Below are 25,490 nucleotides of genomic sequence, written 5' to 3' on the forward strand. Positions count from 1 at the left end.
TCATAGAAAATTTCAATTTCTTTCTGGTTTTAAGATACACACAGACAAACTTTGACCAACTAGGTTAATTTAGTCCACAAAATCTATCAGATGATATCATTTTGTAAGGACTATGGACACTTATCTTTCTTCACAATGGTATGATATTGTTGACTTTAGGCCTAAACCCTCATAGATTTATCAGATTTTTAAAGACTATGGACACTACCTTTCTCCACATTGGTATAATATTATCCACTTTGGGCCTAAGCCTTGATGGATTTGCTCTTGGGATTTACCCCAATAGGCCTCATACCAATGGAGACTATTGTCTATTCATATATATCCATGATCTTCCCCACTTTTAGCCAATGTGGGACTTTGGTAGTATAACCAACAATCCTCCCCTCGAACAAAGGACCACCGAGCCTCCCCTCAAACAATCATCCATCCGTCCACTCTCTACCAACTTGGATTCTCCTCTCCAATGCGTTGGAAGCACACGTCGGGTTGAATACCTTTGTCCTCCTAGTGAGATTTTGTTATGAGAATATCGGTTTTGGATATTATCCTAAACTACAGATTCTCTTTCTCTAGAAGATTCAACTTCGTTGTTTCCTTGAAGCATTTTAAATCTTTTGTCAATGTCATATGTAAATTTATCTTTTGCATAATAATGTCCTTTTTTGGCAACATTATCTTCAGAGTCTCATGGCTCTGGATCACTCTTTTGTTGTTTTTTCTTTCTTTTGCTAGAGGATGGTTTTTTTTCTTGAACATGATAGATTGGTTTCTTATAGAAGGAATTATATTCAGCATACTCAACTTCATCTTCTAAAGTGGATTTTATACTCAAAGACATTTTGTAACTTAATGGTTTGGAGGCTTTGTTCCTAGGTGCTATACACACTAATCTTTTAAGTCATCCTATTATGTCAGGGAGACCTAAAGGTAAGGGAGTTTCTAGCTCTATTAGGTAGAAAAACTCATTCAATTTCTACAGTTCAAGGAGTACAAGAATTTTCATACCTTGAATTTGTAGTTTTTGAACTTAAATGTTCTTTTATATCTAAAATTTCATCTAAGATATCTTGTGTTTTGTCTTTGTTTAGGTTTTCTAAACTTTGTTTGAATTCTGTTAATTTGGTAAAGAAAACAGAACTCTTTCCTTCATCTACCTTTTCTAGATTTTTTTCTAGAATATTTTGACTATTTAAAACTTCTTCATGTTTGAATGAATTGTATATGAATTTTTTTTTTTTTGCATGTTTTGCATTGCAACTTCTATTTTTGTTAAAGCCTTGGTACAAGACTCAAACGTTTGTTGAGAATAAGTGACTATTTTTTGTATGTCACTATTTTGGACAGGAGTCAATGCTCTTGTGCATTGGTTCTGTTCCATCATCTATGTGGAGAGGAACATAGGCATTTGGCCAAGGGTTTAGTATTCCTTCAAAACTGGTACTAGTAGAGGCTCTACTGGTAGAGGATCTAGCTGGTTAGAGGGAAAAACTGTTTTTGGCGGTTATGATAACCAGGTTTCCTTCTATCTCTTTTATTGTTTTTCGAGATAGAGGTAAGTGTCTTGGTGCCATTGGTTGGACTACCCATTCCGTTGGCCAAGTTAATTCTCTAGGGTCAAGTTCTTCAATTGTTGTGCTTTCTGAATATCCAATATTTTTGGATAATTCTATGATTTTCTTGGAATCTCTAACTAGAACTTTTACAGTGTTGATTCCTCTAGCTACTACATATACAAGTATGCACATAACTTTTCTTCCTAGTTGAATTCTATTTTTTTTACCAGTTATTTGTATAGATTTTTAATGAAAAAGTATCTTGGATGTATTTGGGTTAGGTCGTGAAAGATACTGGACGTAATCCTAAATTTGATCTTACTCCTAAGAGAAATTTTTCAAAATATTTTTTTATCGGACTATCGACTATTGCTACTTTAAAAAGAAAATTTGATGGATTCATATTAAGGGGTCTAACCCTATGTGTACTAATCCATAATGAACATATTTGAATCTTTTTAGCTTTGCTAAATCGAACTCTGATAATAGTCTATAACAAAAGGTGCCTGAATTAGTATCTTGGATTTCTACTGATAGTTCCTTTTGAAAGACAAGATTTCTTTTGGAATTTTATCCAATCTTTGTTATAGACTTCAATTATCCTAGGGATACTAATTGTCCATTTTTGTCCATCTTGCATTAGATTAGGATATTCTTGATATTCTCCACTAGCTTCATGATGAATATGAACGCTATTTTGTAGAGAGGTACATTCAATTCCTATTGGTTTAGTCATCTTTGGAATTGTATACAAGACACAAACTATTAATAGTCGTTCCAACTGATGAAAGTGATCATACGGGTATTATAATGTATTACTAGATCCCTAAGTTCAAATTTATCTGTTATTTTTTCAATTTTGGTCAATAATTGAGACCTATCGACATTTTGAAGTTTTTTAGTTTCAGTTATTTTGATTATAACAGCTTGAATTTCTTCTTTTGTTAGTTTTATTTTTAAAACCTTTGTTTTTAATTCTTTGATGGGTTCTAGAACCTGCGGATTTTTAAATTGTCTTTCTACATATATTTGTAGATCATTTAAAGTGTTTATCATAAGTTTGGTTAAAAAAAAAAAATCTTCTAAATGAGTTATTAATTCTTCATGAAGAATTTCTATTATAGTTTTTATTTCGATTTCTAATCCTTGGCATAAGAAACCAACATATTTTGGAGAATACTTTTCACTATAGCTTTTTAAGTAAAAGCTATGATGTATATCTCCTACTAAATCAACAATATTGTTTAATACCGGATTTTCATCACGATGTCATCCATGAGGATGGCCTAGAATTGGACATTCCTGAGTTTGTCTTGTTTTGAGTACAATAGTACTTGAAGGACCATTAAGTCCCTTTTGACTCACAAATTATGGTTTTTGTTACGTTTTGTTCCAAATGCATGGGATTTGACCTAGTAATAGGTCGTAACCATGGGGGTATACCTCTACTTAAGCATACTATTGTACTGACTCTAACCCTAAACAGACCTTAGGCTTTGATACCGTTTTGTCGAAACACACTTTTAACCTATGTATGTCCAACACGTCTTCTACTGCAACCGCATAATTTTTGGTTTTTGACCCAAATCTTGCCAGGTAACCACTAAGTTGGGTAAATTTCTATAGCAACTTCGTGGTTTTCAGAGGCCCACAAACCATACATGTTAACCAAAGTGGTTCCTTAACTGCTTCAACAAGATAGAGTACAACTCCATTTCCTTTCCTACCTCGGAGAGTACCCGAATATATTTGGTTGCTAACAGATTTTTTGTGTGGCATATTCTTATCTTTTTTAACATACTTAAAGACACTATTTAAATACTATTCAAACACTATTTAGAGTTACTATTCAAAATTATTATTTAAACACATATCATACAAATTCTATAGTATAGACACTAAAAAATATACTATAATATGATACAAATATTGAAAAATATACTACAGTACACAATATTGTCCAAATATTGGAAAAATAACTATTACAGTACACCCCAGGTTCCCGACTGGTGACCGATCGGTTCCTTGTTTTTATTTAGCCATAATGGCTTAAATGGCACATACCGTGCAGTCTTCAATAGAGATTTTCTTCGTGCAAAATTTCCAGGTGTGTTTTTCACCGAATGCCTCTTGAGCAATTTCGCAAAAATTTCTCCTTTGTGCTTGTTGTGCCCAAAAACTTTCCTAGTCAAAAAGGTCCTTTTGAATAGGAGCAAGAGTTTCCTTGAAACTATTAGATGCGATCAGTAGAACAAATACCTTGTAGATGAAAGCCTTCTTTTTTTATGATCAGCTTCTGAAGATACTGAACAATATTTATGATCAACCTTCTTTTGCTCGACAACAACACCACTTAACACCACTTTGCTTCAGGGCATTCCTTCGCCTTTGGCTTGGCTTTTGGGTTGAACTGTGGAAGTTCACACTCCTTTTCAAGGGGTTCAATAGTAATTACTAAAATGCTCTGTAAAAACTTATCTAGCCTAGTTATCTCAGCAATTGCCGAAACGAATTTTAATCGGATCGACTTGCTCTTTACTACTGAGCTAAAGGCCTTGCAAGCTTCAGTAATTTCTTTGGGAAGTAAATCATATAAAGATTTAATTGATTTCAAATGACTAAGTATATTTCTGTAATTGCCTTTTCAGATCCTTACAAAAGCACTAGGGGTCGAGCTGGACCTCCACAACCTTTTCATAACCCTAATTTTCTCCCCATTTCCTTCTCTTTCTCCAACACCCTAAAGTTGACTCTTTTACAATTTGAAATTTATGTTAAGGGAACCCTTAATAGTCGGGACGGAGTGGAAGAAGGAAGGAGATTCTCGAACGAAGAAAAGGACCCAATTACTTCGAAAGAATTGAAGGAGGAGCTAACGCGTTGCGTTGTCAGCTTTGCTACCGACGCTGCATCTTAAGTGCTTCGCTACCGAGGCTCAGCATAAAGTCCGCTCCGCACCGACGCCCGCGGGACAAAAAAAATAGTAAAGTCAAATTTAAATTCATTTGGCGTATTCTCTCAATTCCAACTGGATCTAATATGAACCGGGGATCAGAACGTATATGGATAGAACTTATAACAGGGTCTCGAAAAATAAGTAAGATCAAATTTGTAAGTAGGTTCAGCCTTTCAACCCGATCCAATATCCTTATCTTTCCCCGGCGCTTTCCATCCAAAGCTTAAAACTACCTTCTCCTTACCACTCGGCTCGCATGATTGAACGAGATGCCCCGCCCGCAAAACCTGGCGGAAAAAGCGTTCATCAAAATTAATGACAAATTTCATGGGTCTGGAGATCGAAGGTGGAGAGTCTCATCGGGTATGTCAAGTACTTAACTCAGACTACAAACTCTAACAAGAGTGGACAGAACCACTCTGACACCGATAACTTGCTCATATCCCTTGAGAGCAAATTCTTCGGGCCTCATATTTCGTCCAGACCATTTGGCCCGAACTATGGTGTGGATGGCAGGACGAAACCAAGAAATAACCCCTCACGTGCGAAATTATAGAAGATCCCCTTTAAGATCAAACAATTCCATCGAATTGAGTATGATTGTATGTGTGATAGCATCTACTACACCAGGAATCTCAATGAACCCAATTATTGCAATTGCTCAGGATACCCTCTTTTAGCTAAACCCTAAGTCCCTAGAATACTTCGTCCTTAAGGTCCTTAGATTGCTTCGTCCCTAAGGTGACCCTTCGTCTTCCACAATGTCTCTTCGTCTCCCGTGCTGGACTGCAGGACCTCGCTGGGCCCTCCTGTGCGTCCGCCCCATGCGGGGTTGCCGTGGACGCGCAGGTGTGCGCCCCGGTATCTGGGGTTGTCGTATAATAGAAAATTATAGAAAAGAACTGTCTTTTCTGTATACTTTCCCCGGTTTTGTAGGTCATCGAAAGGATCTCGGACGACCCACCAAAGCACGAAAGCCAGGATCTTTCAGAAAATTGATAAACACAAATCACAAGGCATGAGACCATCCAAAAAGCACTTGATCATGATCAAATTTGCAAGCCCACTTGGGTATTAAGCATTTACATGTAATAACTGAATTCCTTGCGATGGCTAGTTGCAACTCGGAAAAATGGAATCCGATAAATTTTTTTTTATGTAGAGTCATATATGTGTGGATCGATTTTTTATGGATCCAATTTTTCCTTTTGACTCTTGCTCGAGCCCGATGATGAAAAATTATCATGTCCGATTCCCTGGGGGGATGGATCCATAAAAATTCACCTATCCCAATAACAAAGAAACCTGATTTAAATGATCCTGTATTAAGAGCTAAATTGGCTAAAGGGATGGGCCATAATTATTATGGCGAACCCGCATGGCCTAACGATCTTTTATATATTTTTCCAGTAGTTATTCTAGGTACTATTGCATGTACCGGAGGTGTAACGGTTCTAGAACCGTCAATGATTGGTGAACCCGCGGATCCATTTGCAACTCCATTGGAAATATTACCCGAATGGTATTTCTTTTCTGTATTTCAAATACTCCATACAGTACCCAATAAGCTGTTGGGTGTTCTTTTAATGGTTTTAGTACCGGTGGGATTATTCTTTTTTTCATCATGGAATGCTTTTATTTGATTCTTTTGATGAATATAAGCGCAATTGAAATTCCTGGGGAGTTATACATTTGTGTATTGATAAGACCATTCACTATTTCTTGAAGCTCGATCTCCCCCCCGGATGAACCATATAGCCAAGAGAAACCATGAACCAGAATCACTAAATAGATACAAATAGGTGCAAATTCCGACATCACCACAGCCCACTTCATTCTCTCGCTCTGCTCGCGGCATACCAAAAAAAGAAATATTACGTGGTTAGCGTGAAGGTCGCCCCTGTAGCTCCCGCAGCAGCTTCTGAATTTATCTATCGCTACGCTGTTCCCAATGGGTTCAGAAACCACACGTTTCTCTGGATCATCATAGCGTACTTCCACGTATCCACTCAGAGGAAGGTCTTTTTCTTAATGGATGACCCTCGAAACCATGATTTGTTGATATACGGCATAGATCCGGATGATTGATGGAAGAAACACCAGACATATCCCATACTTCTCGCTCCCACCAGCCGGCTGATGGAAATAGACTGACTACCGGAGATATTCGTGTTACTTCGTCTGCACTGGTTTGTACACGAATGCGTGAGTTATACCGATTACTCAGTAAATTATGGACCACTTCAAATCTTCGTTTTCGAGAGGGATGATCAACTCCGCAAATATCGATCGAAACTTGAACCCGTGTATAGGTATGAAATTTAAGAAAGCACAACAATTGAAATAGGTAGTCCCCGTGATAGAAGGAAAGGAGAATGATAGAATACCAAAATCAATTGTGGATAGTTTTTCTCTCCTGGTTGAATCTGTTTACATGATGAGGTATTTATACATTGCAGAGTGTATTTTAGACCCTTCTGGAATACATGGTAGAGAATACAATATTCTAGACTTTTCTAGGAATACATTACCCATTGACACCTTCTGGATTCTTCTGGAGGTGCTGCTGAGGTGTGGAAGTCTCTTTACTGCTGATACCCCCCGGCGAGCCCAGCAGGCCTGGCAGGACTGTGAGGCTCGATCTAAGTGTGCAAAACCTGGTGATGGATAGGGGCTTGGTGAAGACATCGGCGATCTGATCTTTACTGGAAAGGAAGGAAACTTGAAGAGTCTTGTTATGGACACGATCGCGAACAAAATGATAATCAATGTCGACATGTTTGGTTCGAGAATGCATCACAGGATTCACAGATAAGTAAGTGGCCCCCAGATTATCACAATAGAGAATGGGTGGCTGATATAAGTAGATTCCCAATTTAGACAATAAGGATTGGACCCAAACTAGCTCACACATAGCATGAGCCAAGGCCTTGTATTCAGCCTCCGTGCTAGACCGAGCGATAGTAGTTTGTTTTTTTGAACTCCAGCAGATGAGATTTGTGCCATAGAATAAACAATAGCCACTGGTAGATTTTCGGTCGTCGGGGCATCCTGCCCAGTCGGCATCAGAGAAGGCAGCCAAAACAGGGGCCGGAGAAGAAGTGAGAGTCAGACCATAATCCAGAGTCTGTTTCAAATACCGTAAGATCCGTTTCACAGATTGCCAATGAGAAAGACAAGGAGCATGCATAAATTGACAGACACGATTGACTGAGAAGGCTAAATCAGGTCGAGTGAAGAGAAGATATTGGAGGCTGCCCACCACACTCCTGTACAGAGAAGGATCTTCCATAGATGTAGAATCAAAAGCAGAAAGTTTAGTGGAGGGAGACATAGGAGTGCCAACAGGATTACAATTAGTCATATTGGTCTTGTGCAGTAAATCAAGGATATATTTTCGTTGGGACAGAAAAATCCCATTCGGAGTTCTGTGACACTCAATACCCAGGAAATAATGAAGATCACCAAGATCTTTGACGGGAAAATCAACACTGAGCAATTGAACAAGTTGAGTAATGGTAAAGCTATCGGAGCCAGTAAGGAGAATGTCATCAACATAAACTAAGAGATACAAGACAATAGACTGATGGCGGTAGATGAATAAAGAAGTGTCAGATTTGGAGATGACAAAGCCAAATTCAAGGAGTTTGCTGCTCAAACGGGCATACCACGCACGAGGGGCCTGTTTAAGGCCATAGAGAGCACGATTGAGCTTGCAGACATAAGTGGGAAATTGAGGGTGAACAAAGCCACTGGGCTGAGACATAAAGACCGTTTCATCCAACGTGCCATGAAGAAAAGCATTTTGAATATCTAATTGATGAACCGACCAACTTTTAGAGAGGGCAATGGAAAGAACTAACCTGATGGTTGTCGGTTTGACAACTGGACTGAAAGTTTCAGAATAGTCCAAACCCTCGAGCTGACTGTATCCCTTGGCAACAAGTCGCGCTTTCCGCCGCTCGACCGAGCCATTTGAGAGGTATTTTGTTTTGAAGATCCAGCGGCAGCCCACAACATGCTGAGAGGGGGAGGGAGGAACTAAGGTCCAGGTATTGTTGGAGATAAGGGCTTCGAATTCGAGTTGCATCGCACGACGCCATTCTGGGTATTTTGAGGCTTCAGTGACAGAGGAGGGTTCATCGGGAGTGACACGGGATGTGAGGAGGGCTTGAGGGGGTGGCCAGGCAACAGTACCGTCGGTCCGGATTTTGGGAAAATGGAGGTTGGATTTGGATCGGGTTTGCATGGGATGAGGACGGGAAATGGGGGAAGAGGAGATGACGGAAGACTCGGGAAGTGCAAGCTCACGAGGGGGAGATGAGGGCAATGGTAATAGTGGGGAAGAGGGTCTAGTGGGTGGGGTCAGAGGCGGAGGGGAAGGTGCAGTGGAACCAGGGGAGGAAGGAGGAGTAATGGGAGTGGGGATGGTAGTGGTAGAGGGTTGTAGAGGGAGAGACGAGGAGGGCAGAGGAGTAGTTACTGGAGAAGAGGGGAGGGATGGGGAGGATTGAAAGGGAAAAACAGTTTCATCAAACAGAACATCACGGGAGACATACATACGAGAGGTAGGGATATGATAGCATAAGTAGCCATGATGATTAGGGCTGTAACCAAGAAAGACACAAGGAAGAGACCGATAATCCATTTTATGCCGATTATAAGGACGAAGATTAGGCCAACAGAGACAGCCAAAAGTTTTCAAGAAATTGTAATCGGGCTGACGGTTCCACAATTTTTCAAACGGAGATTTGTGGTCTAACACCAAAGTGGGTAAGCGATTAATTGGGTAGGCAGCAGTAAGGAAGGCATCAGACCAATATTTCTGAGGGGCGAAGGAATGGGCAAGAAGAGCAAGACCGGTTTCGACAATGTGTCGATGCTTCCTCTCAACAGAACCATTTTGAGAGTGGGCATAAGGACAAGCCAAGCGATGAGAAATTCCAAGAGACTGTAGCACAGTATGAAGGGAACGAAATTCGCCACCCCAATCAGATTGTAGGGCACGTATTTTGGTATGAAATGAATTTTCGACTTGAGACTTGAAGGATAAAAATACATTAACAACATCGGATTTACACTGTAATGGAAAAATCCACGTAAACCGACTGTAATCATCAACAAAAGAGAGGTAGTATCGAAAACCACCCCTGGACACAGTGGGGGCAGGACCCCATACATCAGCAAACAAAAGTTGGAGAGGGGCGGTGGTCCAAGACGGAGAGGATGAATATGGTAGTTGATGAAGTTTAGCTTGACAGCAGGAAGAGCATAACCCAGGTTGTGGAGAGCGCTTGACTGGGAGAGAGAGCTTGGAGATGATGCGGTGGACTAATTGCATGGAAGGATGACCCAAACGAGCGTGCCACTGGAATGGAGAGACTCTGGACCCAGTATGAGCTTGATAGGAAGAGGTGGCGGGAGGGAAGACATACAAGCCTTGACTAGTAGGACCGCGCAGAAGTGTTTTCTTGGTACGGCAATCCTTCACAAAGAAACAAGATGAATGAAATTCAAAAAATACAGAATTATCTTCACAAAATTTTCTAACAGAAATTAAATTCTTAGAAATAGACGGAACATGATAAAGTTGAGGAAGGAGAAGATTGCCAGAAGTTGAAGGAAGAACAGAACTGCCAACATGATGAATAGGGAGAGAATTACCGTCACCAACACGAACTTGATCATCGCCTTTATACTCAGTAGGATTGATGGATAAGTTGGAAAAATTATGAGTAAAGTGATGAGTCGCAGCCGAGTCAGGATACCAGTTAGGGTCACCAGGAGGACTAGGAGCAGGGGATGGAGGAGCGTGAGAAAAAGGGGTAGAAGTGAGATGGGCGGCTAAGGAAGGAGGTGGGGCCGCCTGGTAGGAATGATCAAACCGGTGGTAGCATTGAAGGGCCATATGGCCGGGACAGTGACAAATTTGACAAGGAGGGCGATTTGGGGAAAAAGGGGAAGAAGGGGCTCGACCGCCGAAGCGACCACGCCCACGACTGCGGGTGCCCCCTCTGTCGCGATACCCTTGCCTGTCGAAACCCCTGCCTCTGGTGCTGGGGTTCGATGGGAGAGAGGCAGTGGCGTTTGCCGAAAATTCGGGGGAGGCCGGGAGGAGGGTTTGGTGATGGAGGAGTCGGGATTCGTGGCTGAGGAGGTGGCTGTAGACCTGGGAGGGCGAAAGAGGAGCTATACAGGTGGTGAGGGAGGTCACGACCGAATCGAAATCGGTTCCGAGACCAGCGAGCAGGTAGGCAATGAAATCCGAGGAGGAGAGGACCTTGCCTGCCGCCGCGAGCGTATCGCGAAGGATTTTAGCTTTTTGATAATAGTCGGTGATGGAATCTGACCCTTTTTTCAGGGTCGTGAGTTGGTATTGTAGCTGCATCACGCGAGCTTGGGATTTGGAGGCGAAAAGGCTTTCGAGGATGAGCCAGATTTCTCTGGAGGTCGAGGCTTCGACGACATGGGCGATGAGAGGCTCGGTGAGGGAAGAAATGAGGACGGACATGAGGGCTTGATCGTGTTGTTTCCAAATGGAATAGGGGGAAAGGTGATCGGTGGGGGTGTCGACGAGAGATTTGGGGGCAACGATGGAACCGTCGATGTAACCGAAAGCATTCTGACTGTGGAGGTAAGGCAGGAGTTGAGCCTCCACAGCAGATAGTTTTCGTGATTGAGTTTGACAGTGAGGAAATGGGAGGGAGATGGGAGGGAGAATGTGGGGAGGTTTGAGGATTCAGCCATTGGTGAAGACGGACGTGAGTCCTTACACGGCTCTGGATACCATGATAGAAGGAAAGGAGAATGATAGAATACCAAAATCAATTGGGGATAGTTTTTCTCTCCTGGTTGAATCTGTTTACATGATGAGGTATTTATACATTGCAGAGTGTATTCTAGACCCTTCTGGAATACATGGTAGAGAATACAATATTCTAGACTTTTCTAGGAATACATTACCCATTGACACCTTCTGGATTCTTCTGGAGGTGCTGCTGAGGTGTGGAAGTCTCTTTACTGCTGATACCCCGTATTGGTATCAGATCTATTCCCATGTTCCGATCTTTCCATTTTATGTACCCATTTCTTGGGGAAAGTCTCATAACTATATTGGAAAATGGATTGGTTATCCATAAATATAAAGAAAGCTTTCTTTTTGTTCCGCTTCTTGCTCTCCAAACGATGAAACCCTGTAGCTTAAGAGCTTGACGCGCGAGAGGGGCATGTGCGCATGGCAGCAAGGGTGCTCGTGCGCTAGCTAGTGCCACTACCAACCCTCGCGTTAGCGCAGCCGTTTGATTTCTCCCTTCAAGGTCATATCCGTATAAATACCCGTCTCGTATCTCCGCGTGGAACCTCTCAACACAATATACATTGCCTCGCTTTCTCGTATTAGCGGAATGGGTCAGCATAATTGCATCGTCAAAGGTGGAAGAGAGATCCGGATCGAATCTCCTCTTCTTCATATTATATTATGCGTAATCATTATCTACGAAAGAAATTCAGAAAAAAAACACACGATAAGCGCATCGCGCAATCAGAGCCTATGTGCGCACGCTAAAAGCAGAAATCCAGAAATTCAAATGCCGATTGCGCAAACCCTAAAAGACTAGTCTGGAGGAGTTGAAGGATAGGAAAAGGCAGGGTTCATTTCAGAGACAGTCCAAAAAATCCGATCCTTTTTTTTATTTTATTTAATTTCTGAATTTTTCTTTTTTTATTTCAGAATTTACGATTTTATTTCATATTCTATTTCTTCCCTTTCCCGTTTATTCACTCCCTTCTATGCAGCTTTCCGTGGCCCCATCTAAGCGATGCGCGCGGTACAAAGTTCATGGTGCAGAACTCTTTTGATTCATCCTACAGGCTCTGCTCATCTGAAATGGGACTCTTCCAAATTTGGGGGGAAGCTTTGGGGGGGTTAGTGCACGTGACTCAAGACATGATCTTCATGCGTATTACGTAGGTCATGTCCTGATGTCGTTAGGGAGCGCCTAAATTCATGTCATGTACATGAATATACATGAATCAAGAGTTCATGTCTCAAGAGTAACGGGTGGAAAGTGCTTTCCGCCCGATTTTGAGAATCATCTACATGATTCTCGCGCGGGGCTGTCTCTCGGGGCTCTCTCTGCCGCACACCCTCTCTGCCATTGCATTCCCGCAGCCCTCTCTCTTTCTTTTCTCCCTCTCTCGTCTCCTTTCCCGCAGCCCTCTCTCGTCTCCGTTCCCGCAACCCTCTCTCATTCTCTGCTCCCTCTCTCATTCCCGCAGAGCACGGGAGGTCGAGCATTTGCAGAGCTTCTCGGCCTCCCTCTCTTCTCCCTCTCGGCGTACTGTCGGAGCGCCGCCTCTGTCGGCATTGCCCGCCGCCGTCGTCGGCCATTGCCTTTGCCTAGCCGTCCCCGTCGCCATCACCCCGCTGGCTCGCTGCTGAGGAAGACAAAGATGTTTAATTTTTCCTAAGTTAGGAAAAATTAAACTATCTTCATAAAAATTATTAATTTATATTTTTTATTTATAAAATAATTATTTTTATTTTAAAATTACTATATTAAAATAGTGATTTAATAGTTATAATTAAAATATTATTAAAATAAATATTTGATAAATTATTTTTGGCATAATTATCCGATTGTTATAGTTAATTAAACCAATGGTTTTAAATTTTGTGATAATATATTATTAATTAATAATACATAAAATATATTATGTACAAATATATAGTGTGTTAAAGTTATGATTAGATCAATTTTTTCTCTTAAATTATTCCTTTTTAGGTTAAAATATATCATATGTTATTAATAAATTAATAACTTAATGTATTAATTTTGTTTTTTTATTTATAATGTTATTTATTTATTATTTGTAATTAATCATATACGTATTTCATTGGCTCATGTAATTACCATATTAATGTACAATAAAATATCTAATTCAATTAATAAATATATTAGTATATTTAATTATACATTCAATAACTTATTCGTATAGTAATAATGGTTGTTTTACCTAATTTGGGGTTTAAGGATTATGTTGTAATTAAGTGCACTGTAAAGGTTTAGAAATTCTCTTGTTTTTTATGTTTTTCTCATGTTGGGGCACTAACACTGGAAACTGTTTTCCAGTGCACATGAAGTCGTCAACACTAACACAAATTCTTACCTGATCTTCATGAACATGACATGACATGATCTTCAAGAATCCACTTTGGGGCACTAACCCCCCCTTAGATAAGAGAATACGCTCTCGCATCGGTTTTTTTGTAGAAAGCTCGACCAACGAGAAAAAGTGTTTGGCCGAAGCCAAAAAGAGGTTGACCCACGGTGATGGTTCAACTACAACCCGGTCGTTCTGGGTCATCAAGGGTAGTTTCAACGCCATTTTCAATTGGTGGGACGAGATCCTAATCTGTGATTGGCTCTGCTCCCCGATTTTGATCTGACGATCCTCTCCATCTTATTCGGATATTTATACCGGATTAATCGTATTTTGGGCCGAGTCCACTAACTCTATAGTATTTTATACTATAGTTATATTTAGAGTTCCGTAGGAATTTCAAAATGCCTTTCTAGTTTCATCTTTCTCAACAACAACTCTTCTCATGAGCTACCCCATAGATCTATTACAAATAAATTCATGAGCCGCCCTATGATTTTGATATTTCGATTGTATTGTTTGTGTTTGTGTATATGCGCTATTCGCGCAAAATGGATGGGATGGAGACAAAATGGCACTGAATTAAGATTGGGAAAGTACAAAAGGTATTTTGACAGTGGGGGGTACAATGCTTTTTAGGAGAGGTCTCTGTAGTGGTGTATGTAGTGGTGTATAGGCGCGAGCGAGGCTTTGTATGACATAAAAATAATAATTCACATTCAATGTTAATTTCTCATTCACATCGTCGGCTTAAATAGCCGTTTTACAGAATATACATGGAAGACTTATGAGTGATTAACGGGATTACATAATCACCGGATTTACAAAATATTTACATGATTTCTCCTTAAGGAAAGAAATCTTAAAGTAAATCTTAACACTCCCCCTCAAGTTGGTGCATAGATATCACTTATGCCCAACTTGTCAAGACATTTGTTAAAAGCTCGGTAAGACACTGCCTTGGTTAGCACATCGGCAAGCTGATCCTCAGATCGAACATGAGGGACTTCAATGATTCTTGCTTCTAACTTTTCTTTAATAAAGTGTCTACCAACTTCAACATGTTTAGTTCTATCATGCTGGACTGGGTTGTGGGCAATATCACATGCGGCCTTATTGCCACAATATAATTTCATAGGACTTGTCTGCTCAATATGTAGTTCTTGTATCAGATTTTTGATCCATAATAATTCACATATTGCCTTGGCCATTCCCCTATATTCGGCTTCAGCTGAAGATCTAGCCACCACCTCTTGTTTCTTACTTCTCCAAGTGACCAAATTTCCACCTACAAATGTAAAGTATCCAGATGTAGACCGTCGATCTTCTATTGACCCAGCCCAATCGGCATCGGTATAACCTTCAATTTTCAAGTCACCTCCCTTTTTAAATAAAATTCCTTTCCCTGGAGATGATTTCAAGTAGCACAGGATACGGTTAACGACATTCATATGTTCTTCACTTGGAGAGTGCATAAATTGACTAACCACACTTAGTACATAAGCTAAGTCTGGTCGGGTATGTGCAAGATATATTAACCTCCCAACTAGTCTCTGATAACGCTCCTTGTTAGCAGGAACTTGATTTGAATGTATTCCCAGTTTCAGATTTTCTTCCATAGGAGTACTGACTGGACTACATGCTGTCATTCCAGTTTCTTTCAATAAATCCAAAGCATATTTTCGTTGAGATAGAAAAATTCCTTCCTTGGATCTGGACACTTCAATGCCAAGAAAATATTTTAAGAAGCCAAGATCCTTCATTTCAAATTCTCTAGCCAGACGACTCTGCAATGACTTCTTTTCTTCTGGATCATTCCCAGTTACTATCATATCATCGACATATACAATAAGAGCTGTGATGGCCTCCTTCTTATATTTCAGGAAGAGAGTATGATCTGAGTTGCTTTGCTTGTATCCGATAGATTTCATAAAATTCGTGAACCTTCCAAACCACGCCCTCGGGTACTGCTTCAAACCATATAGAGATTTCCTCAGTTTACATACTTGTTTGCATCCTTTGTTTTGCATAATGCATCCAGGAGGTAATTCCATATATACTTCTTCTTGGAGATCTCCGTGCAAAAATGCATTTTTTACATCAAACTGATATAAGGGCCAATCAAGATTCACAGCCAGAGATAGAAGAATCCGAACGGTGTTGATTTTGGCCACTGGTGCGAATGTCTCCATATAATCGATCCCGTAGGTTTGAGTATATCCTTTGGCAACAAGCCTTGCTTTGAACCTTTCAATGGTGTCATCGGCTTTATATTTAATGGTAAATACCCACCTACATCCAACTGGTGTCTTTCCTACAGGTAGGTCAACCACTTCCCATGTTGAATTCTTTTGAAGGGACCTCATTTCTTCATTTATGGCTTCTTTCCGTTTAGGATCTTTCAAGGCTTCCTGCACACTATTAGGAATAGATATAGCCGATAATTGATTCACAAATAATTCATTTGCCTTTGACAATCTATGATAAGACACAAAATTATGCATGGGATACTGAGATTTAGAAGTGAGAAGAGGTTCATAATTGACTCTAGGTTTTCTTTTTGTGGTTCGATGAGGTAGCACTCTTAGTTGAGTTTCGGAACTTACTTGAGGTTCAAACATGGACTCGGACTCAGAAGGCAATTGATCCATTGGTACATTATGAAGGGGGGAAGATGGCGGCTGAGACTCTGGTTGCATCACTTCCATCTGGTCTCGTCTTTCTCCATCCTGTGAATCATGTTGATTTGTATCATTTTGATGTCCACAGCTGTAATAAGAATATTGACCACTTGTAGTATCCAAGATATCCAACTGATGATAAAGGGTCTTCAATTCAATCATGTTCTCCCCCTGTATTGAAGACTCGGGAGTAGAATAATACATATTTTCTTCGTGAAATACCACATCAAGAGTGACATACAATTTTCGAGAGGGAGGATGATAACAACGATAACCTTTCTGATGTTGAGCATAACCAACAAAAACACAATTGAGAGCTCAGGGTTCCAATTTATGTCTCAATGACTTATGGAGGTGAACAAAGGCTACACACCCAAAAACTTTAGGTGGCAGATTCGGCACAACAGGTGAACTTATGGTTTTATGAAGAACACTCAAGGGAGTCTTAAATTGTAACACACTCGAGGGTATTCGATTGATAAGGTATGCTGCAGTTGTGATAGCTTCACCCCAGTAACTGGCCGACATATGAGCTTCAAACAAGGAAGCTCAAACAACCTCAAGAAGGTGGCGGTTCTTTCGCTCTACAACCCCATTTTGTTGAGGGGTGTACGGACAAGTAGTTTGATGAGTAATACTATGATCATCTAGATAATCTTTGAAACTTTGATTCACAAATTCTCCACCATTGTCACTTCGAAGAGTTCGTATTGCAGAATGATACTGAGTGACTATCATTCTGTGAAATTGTTTGAACAACGAACCAACTTCACTTTTTGACTTCATTAAACAAATCCAAGTCATACGGGTGTGATCATCAATAAAAGAAACAAACCATCGTTTATCAATAAGAGAGGCTATTTTTGCTAGACCCCACACATCAGAGTGAATAATCATAAATGGTGTTGAGCTCCTATTCATGCTTATTTGGAATGGAACACGATGACTTTTCGCCAATTCACATACATCACACTTAAAATTTGAAATAGATAGTTTTGCAAAAAGTGTAGGAAACAATTCCTTTAAATAACCAAAGGATGAATGACCCAACCGTTTATGCCATAGCCAAATGTCAGAATCTGCAGATTTATTCTTCATGGAAAACGCTTGGGCTAACTGATGAAAACTTTCTGGTTGCAGATCAAGGTAATAGAGTTTCCCCCTTTTAGTACCATACCCAATTGTCTTCTGAGTTCGAATGTCCTTAAAAACGCAAAGGTTAGGCTAAAAAACCACAATACAATGCAGAGTACGAGTTATTTGAGCAACTGATAATAGATTATGATTGAGGCTTGGAACAACTAATACAGAATCAAGACTCAGATTTTCAGTGAGAGTGATAGAACCTTCTCCAATAACGTGAGATGGAGTACCATTTGCTGTAAATACAATATGTTGTTCAGATGGTTTCATACTTCTAACATGATGATTGTCAAAGGTCATATGATTAGTAGCGCCAGAATCAATTATCCATTCACTATTTCTACTAGGAGTGGAAGTATTAAGAACCTTACCAGATGTAGCGATTAAGACTGATGCATCCTCAGTTGTGTGAGAGGTGGAAGGTTTTGCTACTACAATGGAAGCATGATTATTTGATTTGGAGTTCCGTTTGCGAGGCTCTTTTGTAGGATCCCACCATTCTGGATACCCGATAAGTTCATAACATCGTTCCTTTGTATGCCCAGTCTCGCCACAGTGAGTACAAATGCGCTCTGGTTTGGTTGTTCTAACCTCATAGCTACGATTCTGAGATCCTGATGTTCGATTTTGATAACTGTTAGGACCAGTTGATCGAGCTGTTTTAGGCTTAGCTCGACATGCTACCATCGCAGATGTCTCAACACGGTCAACTTCACTATTTAAAGTGATTCTACGAACAGAGTCACGACGTACATAAGCATAGGCTTCTTCAAGATCCAATATCGGGTCTTTTCTGAGAATTTCGCCACGGACTTGTTCGAATTCTGCATCCAATCCGTTTAAGAAAATATGAACACGCAATCTTTCAACGGATTTCCTATAAGCGATAACATCATCAGGATCTTTCATTATAGTCCTGTCATGATGATCAAGTTCTTGAAAGTTTTCCACCAGATCACCATAATACGTTGATAAAGGACAACCAGTCTGTTTGGTGGAGAAAACTCTCTGATTTAATGAAAATAATTGTGATTCATCTGACCTGTCATAGAAAGCCTTTTCCAGAGTATTCCATATTTCGCGTGCGGTACGCAGCCGAATATAGCGCTTCATAATATCTGGTGACATAGAGGTTAACAACCACCCCTTGACTTTTTGATTTTCAGCATACCATTTCGCATAGGAGGCATCTGTTTCTTGTGGGAATTGTGTTTTTCCCATAATATATTCGAGCTTTTCTCGTCCCGCAATTTGCATCTCCATGATCTGGGACCATACATGATAGTTAACTTCGGTAAGAGTGACACTGGTTGTAAAACCAGAGTTTTCTGATTGCACATGAATAATCGGTGCTAATTCTTTCGACATGATGAAAAGAAGGTCCGTAGAGTGAATCGGTCTGGTCTGGTTCGCTTTTAACAAATATTGGTCTGGTCCGGTCCGTAAACTGATTCAGTTTGGTCTGGTTCGCTTTCAAAAATCTGTCTGGTCCGGTCCGTAAACTGATTTGGACTTGTCCGGTTCGCTTAGCTGGGCTGATGGTCCGTCCGCTCGGAAAAAAATTTATTTAACAGACCTAAGTTCAAAAATGAAAATTTTTTATTTTATTTACTGTACCTCTTCTTCTTCGTCGAGACGACGAAATTTCGTCTCGACAGTGGTCTCTTTCCCTTCGCCGGCGTCAGCTAGGCTGACGATTTTCTGGAAGACCGTCGTCGGTGAAGGTTTGCTGAGGTCCGAGCAGTGGCTCGGCTACGATCGTCGACGGCCTGCGGAACGTCCGAACAGCTCTATTTCGCGGCGAGTCGTCGATCGGCGAAGCTTTCTGATGGAAGGCCGAGCAGTGGCTCGGATACAGTCGTCGGAGGCTTGCGGAACGTCTCGACGAAGCATTCTAGTGGAAGATCGTCGGCGGCGGCCTGCGGAGCTTCCGAACAACTCTGTTTTGCGGCGAAACAGAGTTTAAATTACAGTTCTTCGGCTACAACTACGGAACAGAGCTTTCGCTCTGCTCTTCGGAGAAGGAGAAAGAGATGATCTCCTTCTCTGATACCAACATAAAAATAATAATTCACATTCAATGTTAATTTCTCATTCACATCGTCGGCTTAAATAGCCGTTTTACAGAATATACATAGAAGACTTATGAGTGATTAACGGGATTACATAATCACCGGATTTACAAAATATTTACATAATTTTTCCTTAAGAAAAGAAATCTTAAAGTAAATCTTAACAGTATGTTTGTTCTTTGGCCTTCAACCGTAATTTGCGAGACTTCCTGGTATGATTGAACCTTCGCAGTGTTGTAACTTCTGTGCTGCAAGTTCCTGTCTGGCGGATGCAGAATTCTTCTTCAGTCGATAGGTGGGCTCTGTTCCTGTTGCAAGTGCAGGACCGGTGTCGGCCCAAGCAGTAAGTAGGTGGAGCTCTTAGTGCTTGGTCCCTTCCTTGGTTGGCTACCTCAGTAGGTGCTTGTTTGGCATGACCTGTAGCGTAGGCAAGTTCTGCCTCCTTCTTGCTTTTAGATTTCCTTTTCTTTTTACGTTTTTTATTTTTAATGTCTGATTCGGTTTCCGCGTAATCCTTTTCAAAATCTTTTTTTTTTTTTTGTTTCGTGCATCTGATCCAAGATTCTTTTGGTTTCGTAGATCTGATCCAAAATCTTCTTGGCCCCGCTGTTCTTTTTCTTCTTGATTTCGATTCTCTAATTCAAGATATTCTTTCTTTTTGATCGGATGATATACGAAGACTCTCTTTTTTATTTCCATTGATATTTCTACTAATATTTTCATTTCCATTAAAATTTAAAAAAAGTAATTGGATTGGTATAATCCAGGGTTTAATCTTATATGCATCATAAAGCAGTCTAAATTCTTGGAAGAACCAAGGTTCCAGATTCGGTATGGGACCATATAACACGTCTTCATTCATTCCCATCCAATAAAAAAAAAAAAAAAACCTTTTTTATATGAAATCTTTCGTCCCTCATTTACCTGTAAAGGGTACCCATAAATATATGTGCTAAAAGGCCATGGGGAGAGACCGTCTGTGATCCATGGATCTCCGATCGGATTTTTGACCAGGAAGATTTTTGAGTTTTTGATTAGATCCGGGGGAAAGGAAAGACAGAAGGCTCCTCGCTTTTGTTCAATTATCAAATTTCTTCTTTGACGGAGATTTGTAGCATCATTCAAGTAAATACAGATTGAGATCGTAGAAACATGAGCTATAAAACGAATCAAATCGCACCATCTCTGTAATAGGTAAATGCCTCTTTTTTTCCTAAAGTTGTCGGAATTATTCGTAATAAGATATTGGCTACAATTGAGGGGGTCTTATCAATGAAATTTCCGCTTATCCGAGATCTAGGCGAACGGGAACCGACCGAGAACCTGAACCCCTTGACTGACCCAGACAAAAAACGTGAGAGTGCCCGCTTTAAAGGGGCACTTATGACAGTAGGGCAGGATTTGAAAAAGGAATCGATCGCGATTTTGAACCTGTTCTTTCCATGACCCCTCTTAATTGAGACAGGAGATCAAATGCATGAAGTAGGAATCCATTTGATTCCGTTATACATATTAGGATCGGGGCATACTTAAATAAAAAAAAAGTATTTCTTTTTTCTTTCTTTTGATTCATAGATTAGGATTAGATTATATCTATTTAGATTTTCTTTATATTTATATATTATTATTATATTAATATTCTATTTTATTTAAATATTTATTCTTATTCTAAATTTAAAATAAAATATTTAATTAATTAATTTATATTTACTTCCTTTTCCTGGCTCGGCTAGGTGGGATAGCCGAGCCATGCCTCTTTATAACACTGGTCAGGCCAAATTAAATTAATAAAGAAACAAATCGAGTAGAAGGAGAGAGAGGGATTCGAACCCTGGATAGTTCTTTGTTCAGTACTATAACCGGTTTTCAAGACCGGAGCTATCAACCACTCGGCCATCTCTCCGAGAGAGAATCTCTATTTTATTCCCCAAAATGGAACATGGCCATATGAGTTGATACTATAACTCTCTCTAAAAACATCCAGCTTTATTTTGCTGTATCTATCCGTCTAGTATAGTATGCTACTCCTTTCCATTCAGCTACGTATATTAAAAGAGAAATGATGATGAGGCAATGGCGTTGAGGTGGCATGAAAAAATTCTTGATCATGATTCTTTTCCGCAAGATTTTACTCATATCTCATGTCTAAAATCAGTTGGTTTTTGCTGCAAGGTCTGATGGTTCCAGTGTTGGATACATCGGAATCCAGATATCTGAGTTTGGATAGTTCACTTATTTTTCTGATTTCAGATATCTGGATAGATGTTTGAACAGCTCAGGTCCCAATACTGATATATGCAGATCGTTTACAGCCCTACATTACAAAACTTGGAAAAGATATTAAGGGTTCAAACGCATGAAACCAAGAAAAACAAGAATGGACTGACCTTTAAATACCTAAGAAAGTTCAAGCATTTTTTTTTCCTTCCATAAGTGATGGATGGCATCAGCAACCAAGGACCTCAAAAACAATCTCTTCTCTTTCGGGTATGAGGCAACTGGTGCTGAGAAATCAAATTAGCAACAGAATCCAGAAAACAAGTATGAAATTTCAGATTTCTTCACTATGGCATCTCATAGCTGCCAACTGAATGCAGAATGAAGTAGAATATGATTAGCTGTCTCTTCCACCTCTCCAAAGCTAGCAAAAAGAATTGACAATAGTTTGCCTCCTTCATAATTCATTAAAACTGAGTATTCAATGCACAATCTTTTCCAGTCCCATAAGCTTCCATGCCAAGGCAAGCAATCCAAAAATCCAATGAAAAGGAGACAGAATTCATTAATGATACAGTGGTGCTACAGAAAAGGATCTGAAAGATTTGAGACTCCAAATAGGCCAGTCTGAACCATGCCTCAGTATAAAAATTCCATCAATATATGCAGCAGAAATTTCACAAGCTCACCAGCTTCCTCATCTGTAAGAGATGTATAAAAACCTAGTTTTCAACCCCATCCAATTAGTTTATCATCAGCAATATGCAACTGAAACTTGCTTGTTACAAATGATTCTGCATAAATAGGAAACTCGACTTGAAAGCTACTGCTTCCCACCCAAATCTCTAGCTGCACTTAACTGGCAATTCTTCATACAGTAGCAAGTGAGAAATGCAGTAGCAAAATGCCTCGACTTCAACAAATCATAAGCAGGAGAGAAATAGAACAACCTTACGCCAGCTGAGAAGGCTCAAGTCTTGGACCCAATAGAATCACATTATCGAAGAGAGCAGAGAAGAAGAGATGGGATCCTCCATCACTACCCATAATAACTCCACCAAACCAGTAGGCTCGGAAATTTAATCGAGGAAAGAATCCAAAGCCAGAGAGACAGTGAGAACTAATCATCAAACTTAGTAATGCGCCTATGATACAATTTATAAGCAGAAAAGGGAAGGATGGCCCTTGTAAATGCTCACCTTCTCAAGGATTAAATGAAATATGTTCCCAACGAGGCCACCAAGGGAAGCTAACCTATTGAAGATTCTTGTATATATTCTCTCTCTCTTGTTAAAAGGTCCATCGCAACTGACTAGTGCAAGTTAAGAGACTTCTTCCCAAGTAATAAGTGTTGAAAGGACTGATTTTAGTAATATAAGAGAGAGAAAGAGAGAGAATACTTGTAAATTACCATTTTATTAATTAAGAGATAACTTAAGGGTCAAATCCATCTCCTAATCTGAGTCTCTCTCTCTCTCTCTCTCTCTTTTGCCTTATTTCTATTTTATAATCAGTGCTTAGTCCACTCCTTATTAGTGATTAGTCTAGGGGTGGCTTTGAACCAAGCCGGCTCACGAGCGGCTCGAGTTCGGCTCGGTGCCGGCTCGGTTTGATACGATATCTCTCAAGCTCGAAATCCGAAATCAGCTTATTTGAGTTAACGAGCCGAGCTTGACCGAATAAAGGTTCGGTAAGAAAGCTCGTGAGCCGACTTGTTAATGGGCGAGTCGCGGGATCGGGAGCAGAGGATTGAGAGCAGGGGGGGGGAGACGCCGAGCCCCTCCCATCCGCCGCTCTGGCCGCCTCTGTCGTTGTAGACAACTCCTTGCCGGCCGCTACATCCCCTCTGATTTCTTCGGCTCCTCTGTTTCCGTTGCCGCCGCTTCCATCGTCGCCCTTCGCTCTCCGTCGTCTCGGTGGAAAATTGGAGAATCGTTAGAGTTTCCTAAATTGGGAGAAATAATGTCACCTTCCCCCCACAAATTCGATTTTGCGCGTGTGATCATAAACAAGGGGAAAAAAACAAACTCTGTCCATTCCTCATGGCTCTTGAAGAAATTAAAAAGATTTTAGTAGAAATACGTTTCCAGAGACTATTAGTGGTTTTTTCAATAAATGTTGAAAAGACATTTTTAGTAGAAATATAGGGACCATTAGTGCCTCATGTTTTTTGAAAACATTTTTCTAATTATAAATTCTTGTTAAAAAATCATATAATTTTCTAAGTAAGATTTTCTTGCCAAGATGGACTAGAAAACCGTATAGAAAAATTTTGAATAAGTATTTGACAGTTGATGATATAATACTTTTAGCATGAGGCAATTTTCATAGAAATTTTGTGTTTGACATTTTATTTGATTAAAATTTTATCGATAAGTATAGTAATATATTAGATTAATTATTAATTTTTATTTATTTCCTTAGAAGAGGCAATAAGAGGTCCATTTAACTTTCCTAAGAAAAATTTAAAATATTTCTTGTAATTTTCTAGTAAGTCTCTAATAATAATAGGATTTTATTTAAAGGATTTATAGTTTTTATTTGGGTGATTGTAAATTTATAGTGATATTTCATTTAATTTTGTCGTGTTTGATTATTGTATGGAGTTTATTCATAATGTTATGCAGTGTATGAAGTGTTTAGACTATTTTATGGAGTGTATGGAGTGTATAAACAATTTAATGGAGTGTTTATGGAATGTATAGACAATTTTATGGAGTGTTTATGCAGGTATTATGTATACAGATTATGCCCAATTTTAAGTAGAGGTCATGCCGAATTTTATATAGGTATTATATACATAGATTATGCTCAGTTTTAAGTAGAGGTCATGCCCAATCTTATACATATATTATATATATATATATGTTATGCCCAGTTTTATGTAAAATGTATGCAAAATTTTATATATAATTTATTTTATATATATTTTTGAAAAGTTTTAAATGTATGTTAAAACTCGAGCTCGGCTCGAAGCTTGGCTCGAACATGGTTAAAATTTTTGGGCTCGAGCTCCATAGCAATTTTAGGCTTGAGTGAGCTTCGGCTAGAAGCTCGGCTCAAAATATTTAAATCAAACTCAGCTCGGCTCAATGCCACCCCTAGCGATTAGTTCATTGGATTCAAGGTATTGGGGACTCGAAATTCAATACATATCCGACACATCAGCTGATATATTTCCCTTATTAACATGTATTAGGTGATACTTCCCAACCTTTTTCTACTAATACTCAATGTTGTACTCACTAAGTTTTTTCCATTGTGGTTACGAGAAGGGATGGGCGTACCACTGATATGTGTATGGGATTTTCATGTCTAGGCTGATATAGAAGGATTGTATCAACCAATATGTTTGATAAATATCGGATTTTGATGTTCTTATTACGTATAAAAAATCCGATATGCCATGATCATAAATAGTCATGTTGTACTCATTTACCAGTTTACTCATATACCAATTACTAAATGGAACAAAAATGGGTAAAATTATTTTGAATAAATTGAGAGATAATTCTGTAAATTTTAATTTGTTCATATATAATAATAATAAGAAGAAAAAAGTCTCTCTTACACAAAAATATAAATTAATTTAAGTTATATTTATTTTATATATTTTTACAATATTTGATGTCGTTTATACCTTTTTTATAATTTGATAATATATATATGGCTAATCCAATATGAAAAGTCATTTGGTACGAAA

Source organism: Aristolochia californica, unplaced genomic scaffold (genome assembly GCF_029961685.1).
Source record: "Aristolochia californica isolate CCGP_79_NKW_82.1479 unplaced genomic scaffold, dmAriCali1.0.hap1 SCAF_13, whole genome shotgun sequence".
Taxonomy (NCBI): Eukaryota; Viridiplantae; Streptophyta; class Magnoliopsida; order Piperales; family Aristolochiaceae; genus Aristolochia; species Aristolochia californica.